Here is a 10270-nt window from a genome sequence, read left to right on the forward strand (position 1 = left end):
TTACTATTCCTAGATTGCAAAAGGGAAGGATGCAAGACATTTTTCAAGGTTCTTGAAAGGGAAGTATCAATAGAAGTACTCAAAAAGCCTCCATTTCCTTATTTTAATTCTTTAATTTCTTTACTTTGTTTGATAATGGGAAAATGGGTTTAGTCTGTGGGTAGGAATGACAAAAAAATAAAACAAAACAGTGTGTTTATTTTCAAAGCAATGACACACTTCGCAGAAAGCACAAAACTCCACAAGGAACAGATACATTAAAACAGTCTTTGGACACACAAATGTGTGAGGTTCTGAACTAGGGATTATTACTGGATTATTGTCTCCTCTTTCTCTTGTTTATTGTACTGGGGGGAAATACTGAGTTCCAAGTTTTTTATCCTCAGAAGACTGGTAACTTTAATTCAAGAAAGCTTTAGATAAGACCAGTAACAGACTACGTGCATACAAACCATTTCTGGAAACTTCTTTCCGTTTCTGATGATGCTTTGACAAAAACTGTAGGCTATATAGTCATTACTAGCAGTAGGATTTGGAGCTAGAGCCAACACTTCTTTCATCTTCACTACCTGCGTTCTCTTCTGTCATCAAGGGATAACTTTGGTCATGGCTCGATATCTGAAATCACAGTGTGGAAGTGGAACAGGTTAGTGGCTAATGTCACTGATGTGCCAACAGATGAAGCACCTTCAGAAATGGCAGCTACTAACTCTTTCCAAAGCTTCCTCTGGATGTCCTCACTACTCACCCTGGGAAGGTTTTCAGCTGTGTGTCCAGTGCTGTCCACATGTCCATCCCACAGCAGCCTGTCTGTCCTTGTACCTGTTCTTCCTTGGCAAGCTGTACTTAGAGGATAAGAAAGCAATGACATGCTGGCTCCTGAGGGAGCTGGAAAGGCTTTTTGTGTATCTATCTTGTATCAAGCTATGGTCAATAGCTCAGAGAATTTTTAAATGTGTATAGTTCATATAATTATTTGAGCACCTCATTGCAATGCTTACATATCTATAAAAACATATCAAAGCAAATAAGTACATTTAATATTTTCTCATTGCTACTCACATCTGAGAATATGTAGAAAATTTCTCAACAATGAAAGCTGATTACAGATTATCCAACTTGATAGAAATTTCTTCACACGGGACTTTTGAAATGAGACTAATGAAAAGATAGCAGGGAACAATTCTGCAGTAGAAGTGGAGTCATATGGATATGTGGATATTTACTTTTATTTTTAAGATCCTAGATGTAGATTTCATACTTACATGTTAGAAAAGCATTATTGACTCCTTAGTTAGGTTTTTAATGAATTAATGATTTCTTTTACCAGGGAATTTAGCTCATGCATAACTAACTTACACTGGTATCCTCACAGCATGATTCATGGCTGAACTTCTAAAACATTTCATTTGGTACCATATTTTTTATTAAGTATCTTTTACCCTAACTCTCACTGCAATGAGGGCATTCCTAAAAATAGCTTGTGAACTATGTATCAGTCTTTGCTGAGTCAACAGGACTAGTGGAAGACTCTCAGTCCCCCAAAAAAACTCCAGTAGATGGTGTAGGACAAAGAAATTTATTGATTATTATTTTAACTACCACAAACTCATTCTCTGGCAATTTCCCTGCCTTTCATTCCAAGAGGAAAAAGCATCCTGTTTTAAATAGGTAGTTGTTATTCCTGCCCAACACAGCACCCTACAGTTATTCTGTGTTTATTCACATATAATTATTAATATGATGTAAGAGCTCAGCAAGATTCTTCTCATTATCCTTCATAAATGAGAGCAAAATGAACTAGCAGTGAGCTACCAAGAGCTAAAGCAGTGTGTGGGAGAACAGTATGGTGCTAAAAAGTTAAGGATTTGTCCTGCTGGCCCTCTGAGGATGCATATGCCAATTTTCCAGTGAGTGTGCACCAAGCAGAGTGCTGAGTGACACCTTGCATTTGCAAGTTGGAAGCTTTCCTGAAATAAAAGTCTGACATGAGCTGATGGAAAGAGCCAGAGCTCCTCACAGCAGCAACAGGAGGCTTCACTGTCCAAAGGCTAGCTTCCTAACAGATGTAAAGCTGCCTCACTCCACTGAAAATACCTTCTCCTTATGCCCAAGTTTCTTCATTTTAACTGAAATATAAAAGCAGATTGAGAGCTTTAGGTGGATTTCCTGACAGACAACAAAAATGAATTGAATAATTTTTCTTCTAGTTAAACAGAGAAGCAAAAAATTGGCTTTAATGTTTTGTCTCAAATGGGAATGGTTCATTTTGGTTTTGAGTTTGAAAATGGTAACATCTCAAAAATATTGGGCAAATTATAGAGAGAACACTCTTCCAAATAATCTGTCACGCTTGTTTTAGAAAAATGCCAAAAGAAAGCAGTACTGTTTTTACAAAAATTGTCTTCCAAATTATTTGTCCTAAACTAATATGAATTCATAAATGTGTTCTAGTTACCTAATTTTTTAATAAATATTGTTTTTATTTTGCCTATCTCCAAAAAAGGAAACATGTAAGAAACACTAACAATTATATCGCTCAAAAACAAAAAAAGAAGGCCTCAAAAATAGGAATTTATGTATGTATAGACAACCCATCTCAAGGAACTTTAAACAGTTATAAATTATTTTTTTTTGTCCATATGCGCATTTATGCTATAAGATATTCTCCACAATACTTCTCTTTTATCTGAAGGTTGGGGGCTTCAGGCAACTGGTGAATTCAGACTGGCCCATCATTTGAAATTTTATATTATCCCAGAGACATCCAGGTATGAGTCTTAGGTACATGCAGGGAAATAGGGGAAAGACCTGTGTGCAAAGGACATGCCTCTGCAGCCCATCATGGCCTCAGGGCCTCCACATCATAAAAATATGTAGTCCTCTGAATGTCCACCTGGAGCAAGAGTTGGTCGTGGACCTTGGGATTATGATTTTGATTTGAAGGCTGATAAAAGGGCATCTTTTCTTGGTATGCAGGTTCTGGGCATGCACAGTGTGGTGGGATGTCTACAGTGGCACTGCTGATAATGGCTAGTGTGCTTACAAAGGCAAGAACTAAGCTGCCCAGAAGTGCAAAGTGCTCCTGCCACGTTTTGGGGAAAGGCAGATGGACCAAACTGGAATCCTTGTAACCAAACTGCTACTAACTGGAACTGCTGGAATACAGAGTTGAACCCACTGACTTTCTGAAGATAAGTAGAGGTGAATTTGGCTCCGGGACCTTGGGACATCCCAAACACGAAAGGATCACAGGTTTCTCAGAAACCACTCAATCAAATCAATATTATGACTACACTTGTACCTTTCTGAGAAAAGCTAATTTATCTGGCTGTAGTAATTTCTTGAAAGTCAACGTGAATTTAGATCATGGTCATAGTATTCTAAGGTAAACGTAAAGACGTGATGTTTATTGCAATAAACAACTTTTAATTTTAAACCTACATTTTCTAAGTTACTTCAGCTGCATACGAAGGAGTTCTTCAGAGAAGTAACTAACAGGGAGAAAAATAAACCAAGTAACAGGAAAAACAAAAAAGGAGGAAAAGCACAGAAGGTTGCAGTATAAAGGAATCTAGGTTACATGACATCAGTTTATTTTGTCATCACATGTACATGAGACTTCATGATGCTTGGCCCTGAAGTTCATTCAAGCTCTGAGAAAATATTCCCAAATCTTGCTTTTGGCTGCCATTATAGTAAATGTGTCCTTTTGACCCAGCCAAAATACTGGTACCTAGTGAGCATTTTTTTTCCTCTTCCCCACACAACATGATACTTCCATGTACTCTGCTGTGGCTCAGCATTCCTTATTTTGGCAATAAAGATGGGAGGAGATGAACAGAGATTTTTTTATAAATATTCTTCAGGACATATAAGAGAGCAAGGTGAAACAATATAGAGGAATGAACTTTGGAAAATGAAAAAAGAAGGTAATGAATGTCAAGGACTAGTGAAATGGAGGCAGAAGGAAAAGGAGGAAGAGAAGCCTGAGGCTTCCTGTTGGATGGACCCATGCAATATAACATTGAACTTTTTTTCCTTTGCTAAAGTTAATATTTAAATACATATGATTGAACCAGAAAAATGAGAGTTGATGGTGTACTACAGGACATTATTTCTACTTCAGTGTCAAAAAAAGAAGTACATATAGTTCAATGCAGGGTTTATTAGCTTTAATTCCTTGTTTTATTTGCAGACATTTGGAATTATCTCAGAGTATCACATTATCGAACTGTCATTTTTTCGTAAGGATAATATAGCTTAGAATAAAATTTGAGCACATGAAAGGAAAATTAATAAATGCTGAGAATTTAATTAATTTCATACTGCTTCCTGGAACACATAAATCACTTTGACATGGAGACCAAAATTGTCCAAAAAGCTAGCTAATTAATGAATATTTTGACTTCTAGTGATGTCGAAGAACAAGACTACAGTGCAACAACTGAATGTCTTATCATTGAGAAAACATGAAGATGAAAATGACAGTAATTCACAGAAGTGAATGTCTGCAATGAAATAAAAAGGTAAAGCACACATCTCTTTGGGGGAGTTATTCAGCAGTACAAAGCATATTCTGCTGTATTTGGGGACTAATAGTAAGAAATCTGTAGCCTTGCAAACTCATTAGCTATAAATGTCAGAGGAGAGGAGCTGACTGATTGCAGGAGGAGTTTGAGCTCTTGATGAAATGTGCCATACCTCTGCAGGTGTAATATATCAAATGTATTTTGGCAAGCACAGGGTAACATTACAGCAGCTCTGACTGAGAACTGGTGATAGCCTGGAATAGGTGCCCATCCCAAGAACAGAGTTCGGCTAATATGTGAGAAGAAAACTGTGAGTTTGGGAATGAGTACTCATCGGGCTTTTTTAGCAGTATAGATACCTGTTGCTTGTATATAAATATACATATTTATACTGAAATAAATACTGCGAAGAAAGGAGACACAATTAGACAAAAACGTTGTTACAAAGAGAAGTAAGATAGACCAGCGGTTAATAAATCTAGGCTGGCAGGAACTTTCGAGGCTCATGTTGGGCCTTTTGTTTTTTGCTCTTGGGTGTGATGATTCACAGCTGACAGCTTGCTGGAGCTCAAGGAATAGGTTGAAAGGATCACGACGGCTCACCCCGGCCACATGGGAACTTGGGCCAGCTCCATTCCCAAACTCCCTTTTCTTCTGTATAAGAAACACATCTTTAAACTAGGGGTCTTTTTATGCTTTTCTATAAAGCCTGGCTAAACAGATCAAAATCGCCACCTAGTGAGGATAGTCTCTCAGCTCACTCATTTCACACAAGTCTGTAAATACAACTGAATATTTGTAATATTCCACTGAATTTGAGTGTAAATGCTATAAACATTTTGCAGGAAAAAAAAATCAAGCATTTAAGGAAAAATGTGACAGGAACACAGGCATTTTCCATAAAATAACAAATACAGGGATTCCTACCACCTCTCACTGCAATCATTAAGGTGCTTACTTTAATGTCTTCTGAGTGTATTTACAGGTATCTTGAGTGAAGAGCCTGATTTACTGTCTGCATTGGGTGTGTTATGCCTCCTGTATGGATAGTGTTTCAAAAGGTCTCCAAGTTCTTGATCCTGGTTTCTCTGAATGAACTGCTAAAAATAAACAAACTGCATAATTGGCTAAAACCCAAAGAAGTATCCAGAAGTGGTTTCACTTGAACTGTGTCCGTAATGAATTGAAGTGAATGCACAACAAAGAAAAGATAAACCAACATGTACCATTTTAGCAAGTTTTTGAAAAGGCTTCCAGTTAAATCCATTTTGCAGGTTCCTTTGGCTTGATCTGAGTGACTGAACAGGCATTTGGAATCTGCAGACTTCTTCATAGCTATCAAATCATTCTTCAACTTTCCACTTTCTATTATTTCTACCTTGACACCCTATGTAAGTTGCTTTCTGTTACAGTGAAGAAATAAACTGACTATTAAGGTTTAAAAAATGCATAGTAGATCACTGTTAAGATTTTATTTTAAAAATAATTAAAGTTAAATATACTATATTTTAGATTCTTTTTTTTCCTGTCCTACACTTAGTCTTTTAAAATTTACATTGTAAAGACTCTGTGCAGTTATGAACCTAAACCATAAGAAAAAGTAAGGGAAAATACACAAGAACCTTGAGATACGAGAGCTGTGACTTTCAAATAACCACATAAAAGAATTCTGAAGAAATTGTGAGTAAAAATAATAGTGAGACAGGAAGTATCAGGGTTTTTTTTTCAAATAAAGTTATTTTCCTTGACTTGCCTTGGTAGACATAGAGTTATGGTGCTTACTGCTGATGAATATTTCTAGATCTTTTTGAAACTGCGCATGCCAGGCTTATTTAAAATCAAATTTTGAATCTACTAGCAATATCATAGGGATCCAAAAAACCTTCAGGATTTTTTTTTTTCCTTTCCAAACAGGGCTAATTTTAAACTGCTAAATGCTACTGCCTATGTTTATTTTCTGCTTTCCACATAAATAAATCATCCTCTAAGTGTGAATACTAGATTTAATGATGAAATGTGCTACTCAGACAGAGCATGGGGGATTATCATGGTTGCAAAATTCAATGCTAGCTTGAATGTGGAGTCACTGGCAATGCATTCACAATACACTGTAATATCTTATTCCTTCTTCTGTGAGGTCCCAAAGATATGTGAACAGGACTGAGACACTGCATTTTGAACAAACAGCCATCAGATGTGGAAGGAAGACTGCCACTGATCACATCAAAACAGGTGTCCAAGAAATTACATCTTGTATTTCACACATTTCCAGCACTAGCTCTGTAACAAATGTGAATGCAGCATTGTTTCCCTGCGCACCACCTTAGTATGAAGCTTTTTCTTAGGTTGGTGGTGCTCCACAGAACCTGTACTATGTTCATGTACGCTCACTGAGCTGCCATGTGCTCGTTTTCTATATGCCAGGAAGGAGAGCTCACTTCTGCCTGCATGGGGTTACCAAGAATACATCAGCAGTCATAGTCATAGTTTGACCCTTTCTGGATTTCTTTTTTTCTGCTGCAATGCATTCCAAGGACAAGTGGAAACTTTGGTTTACTGTGGCTTATCTATTGGGTTGCACTGCATGAGGATAAGCAAAGAAGATGGTAAAGCAATGTGTTTATTTTCTCATTCTGAGAATACAATGAATCTCAGGAATTGCTTCACAGATAGTTGGCACAGTTATAGTTCCTTTTGCCCTCTAAAAATTAGAGCTTTTTACCTTCCTTCCTGTTTAAGAGTCCTTGGGTCGCCTAAGGTTAAAAGCCCACTGTGGTAGACACAGGAATTATCACATGTGAGAGTTGGTGCCTCAGATTAGGATACTATTAGGAACAGTGGGGAAAGGAGTTACAGGGAACGAGTTAGAGGGAAGGAGAGGAAAACAGCGGGGATGAGCTATGTCCTGAAGCCACTGGATGCCCACTCTACTACCCAGTAACCATCTGTTGTGTGTCTGGATGGACTGTGGAAAGCTGAAATGGAAGAGACTGTAGGAGCTGTGGAACCAGGAGAGTGACCAGTTGTGGATGCTGTACCACTTTGGCTGAGTTTTCTATCTGGCATCTAGAAGCAGTTGTTCAAGGAAATACAAGGGGAGGATGTATTTTCATTGGAGCTGCCTTTTACAACCTTTCCCTCTTTCTCTGCACCCACTGGAGTGGAGCTGCTAATCTCTGCAACTTCCCCAGTCATGCCTCCTCAGCCTCAGCAGTTCGTTTTATTTAGGGATGTGAGCCTAAGGAATTCTGCCCACACTGCATTGACAGGATCAACTGCATTTGCTCACAGTGTTTACTCACACATATAATTAAGTATGTGAAACAGAAGACAATGTATAGATCTCTCTTTTAGACTGTAGCTTTCTGGATTTAGAACTTGTCATGACATCTGCTAAAATACCAGCTATGAGATGAAGGAAACTGAGGTGACAATCTTTCCAATGGCTGAATATACCCCTAAGATATGACTGGAATTGAGAAGCAAATAAACTGTGTGCTAAGATGCTAGAAATTTGAAACAAAATTATTCCTGGGTGTAGTTTTTCATGTGGGGTTAGAAAAATAGCCATGTTGTCCCTCTATTGTTAAAAGGGAAGAAGACTTTAAACCGGGAGAAATTAAAGGTCAGGACAAGATTCTACAAGAAATCAAAATATACCTACAACTAAGATGGAATATAGCACAAATTTGGGGATATTAGGACCAGCTCTCGAGAAAAGCTTGTGAAAGTTGTTGTTTATATTAAATAAACTTCACTATGTCATCTGAAAGGCCATGAGCCACAACTAGATGATCTAAAGAATCATCATAGAATCGCTGAATGACTTGGGTTGGAAGGTCCCTTAGAGATCATCCAGTTCCAACTTCCCTGCCATGGGCAGGGACATCTTCCATTAGGCTCAGAGCTCCATCCAAACTGGTCTTGAACACTTTCAGAGATGGGGCATCCACTGCTTCTTTGGGCAACCTGTTCCAGTGCGTCGCCATCCTCACAATAAAGAATTTCTTCCCTATATCTAATCTAAACCTACTCTCTTTCTATTTGAAGTCTTTGCCCCTTGTCCTGTCACCACATGTCCTTGTAGGAAGTCCCTCTCCATTTTTCCTGTAGGCTCTGTTCAGGTACTGGAGGCTGCAACTAGGTCACCCTGAAGCCTTCTCTTTTTCAGGCTAAACAAAATCAACTCTCTCAGCCTTTCCTCATAGGAGAGGTTCTCCATCCCTCTAATCAACTTGGTGTCCTTCCTCTGCACTGACTCCAATAGGTCCATGTCCTTCCTGTGCTGGGGATCCCAGAGCTGGATGCAGCACTCCAGGTGGGGTCTCACCAGAGCAGAGTAGCGGGGCAGAATCCCCTCCCTTGACCTGCTGCCCACGCTGCTTTTGATGCAGCCCAGGACACAACTGGCTTTCTGGGCTGTGAGCACACATGACCAGCTCATGTCCAGCCTCTCATTCACCAGCCCCCCCTAAAGGTTACACATGATTGGACACTAGTACAGTATCTGGGTGTGCTTTCACACAGTCTTTCAGCACCTCCATTGTTCATCCTGCAACAGATCTTCACTTTACCAAGAAAACAAAACAATGGAAAAGGAAAGAAAAGAATCTTTTGTCCCTGTATTGAATTTTTAACCAAGCAGTTGCTATAGCAATATAATTTCTCAAAACACTAAAGTAACAGCTCCTGAGAGCTACCTCCGCTCCTGTGAAACATTTTTTTGTTTCAATTTCTCTCACACTCCATTTAAAGAAACTGTAAGTCTCTACTCCCACCACCAAAATATTCAAAGTTAATTTGGAAAACAGAACAAAAAAGGGATTGACCTATTTTCCTACTTTTTTTTGCACCTCCCACTGTTTTAGCATTCCCATCCTACATTAGTGATATGATGTGTACACTTTGATGTTCAGTGAGAGATGCTATGGGATACACATTCTACTGTACACAAGCTGGATAGAGGCTGTAGGTGATACACTGCTGACAATGCCTCTGGTTTGGCATAGATGAGAATCTGACTCTATCTTGTGCCGTGTCTTTGTAATTCACTTGGATCAGGCTTTTTACATATCATTTGATACAGTTTTTTCCTTAGTGTTTTCTGTTTGGTTTTTGGTGGTGGTGGGTTTTTTTTGTTTGGTTTGTTGTTTTTTTCTCCAAAGTCACAGTCCAGAATGGAATTTATGTGAATTATCTTTGTTACTTTTAATTACAGCTGAACAGCCAAAACTTCCCTGAGTCAGCTTAGGCTAGCAATTTGACAGTAACACAGCCAAAAAGAAAAACCTTTATGATATGCACAATGTGTTTCACTCTCTTTCCCCTTATCAGAGGATCCCTTATCAGACACTATCTTGGATCAGCAGCACTGGGGACCCTGTAGGTGCAAAGGAGTTGGTGGCCTTGGGCAGGGGTAAGCTGACATCTTGCAGGGCTCAGGGACCACCAGGAGCTGCTGTCTCATGCAGAAGGAAAACCCTGGCAACTGTCAGCACTGGCCTATGGGTGCACAGGCTGTCCCAGCTCCCGCTGAGCTCAAAGCCCTTCTTCGCTTTCCTTCCCTGTAGCCTTGCTCCGTGCAAGCAGATTTTCTGGCTCTGAGGTTGTGCCGGTTCCAAGCCCCCTTATACTCCCACCCATGTTCTCCCTCTGTGCTGTGTGGAGGTGTGAGAAAACAAATAGTTTGGTCCCTTACCAGCTTAGAGAACTTGACTGATAGTGACACTGATGAAATT

The sequence above is a fragment of the Manacus candei genome, unplaced genomic scaffold (genome assembly GCF_025592945.1).
Source record: "Manacus candei isolate 608988 ecotype Guabito, Panama unplaced genomic scaffold, ASM2559294v1 h1tg000067l, whole genome shotgun sequence".
Taxonomy (NCBI): Eukaryota; Metazoa; Chordata; class Aves; order Passeriformes; family Pipridae; genus Manacus; species Manacus candei.